Source organism: Triticum aestivum, chromosome 2B, assembly GCF_018294505.1.
Source record: "Triticum aestivum cultivar Chinese Spring chromosome 2B, IWGSC CS RefSeq v2.1, whole genome shotgun sequence".
NCBI lineage: Eukaryota > Viridiplantae > Streptophyta > Magnoliopsida > Poales > Poaceae > Triticum > Triticum aestivum.
Window position 1 is genome coordinate 306,259,731 of NC_057798.1, and position 816 is coordinate 306,260,546.

The window sequence follows — 816 nt, forward strand, 5'->3', positions numbered from 1 at the left end:
AGTTCACTACAGTAAGCAATGCAATGTAAGAGCATATGTTGTCATTAAAATTCCATTCAAGAAGAATTTCATATGTGTGTGTTAATTGGTTTGGTGCATTTATTGATAAATGATTTATCGGCCATCTACCAATAAATCGGTCTGGCTCCTCAAGGCAAAAACCTCAAAATTTATGACAAAATTCATCCTTATGCTGGATTACAAGCACTTATGTTGTGTACATTTCCGTGGACAAAAGGATCAGTCGGTTGGTTATGAGTTTTGTGCTTGGTAATTTTTCAGATCGTGGCAGATTGTTATCGCTAGCAAGGACTCACTGATCTCTGATGTGGCTCTCAATGGTGATGCGATGCAAAATGGACAAATCCATCATCGTTAGTCTGCTGCTGTTGGCTTCTTCTGAGCTACTAATATCAGGTTGTTTTGTTTCTGTTGAGCAGTTTAAGCTTCAAGGTTGCAACTGAAATGTGATCAATTGTGGTTGTTCTCAACTTCTCATTCAGCTCATCCTGATAATGTGGCTAGAGAACTGTATATCAGTTTATTAAGTTGGCTTCCTATCCGTTATGTAGTTTATGTGTGAATCCTGCAAGTCGTCATGTTCAATTGTGGTTGTCATGTCGAATTCGTCCTGATCATACTGAGCGCAAACTGTAGGGTTAGCTGTGTTTGATGTTGAATCGCTGATGATCACATTGTCGGAAAATTATTCCTGGTTTCCTTTCTATTAGTCAGTTTTAAGTGCGAGTGGTACAAGTCATATTATTTGATTGTTGTTCTCTTATCGAATCCGTCCCAAGCATATTATCCACAAAC

The 816-nt window shown here is 38.4% G+C and overlaps 2 long non-coding RNA genes across 6 annotated transcripts in view; one reads left to right on the forward strand and one right to left on the reverse strand.

Moving 5' to 3' along the window:
- The window catches only part of LOC123044802 (uncharacterized), a 12,286-nt gene that overhangs the window by 6,933 nt on the left and 4,537 nt on the right, over nucleotides 1-816 (reverse strand). The window lies entirely within an intron of this gene.
- The window catches only part of LOC123044801 (uncharacterized), a 3,444-nt gene that overhangs the window by 1,794 nt on the left and 834 nt on the right, over nucleotides 1-816 (forward strand). For both annotated transcript variants that reach the window (XR_006420449.1, XR_006420448.1), the window contains one exon: nucleotides 283-417. This is a non-coding gene — a long non-coding RNA (uncharacterized lncRNA). The remainder of the gene's footprint in view (nucleotides 1-282; nucleotides 418-816) is intronic.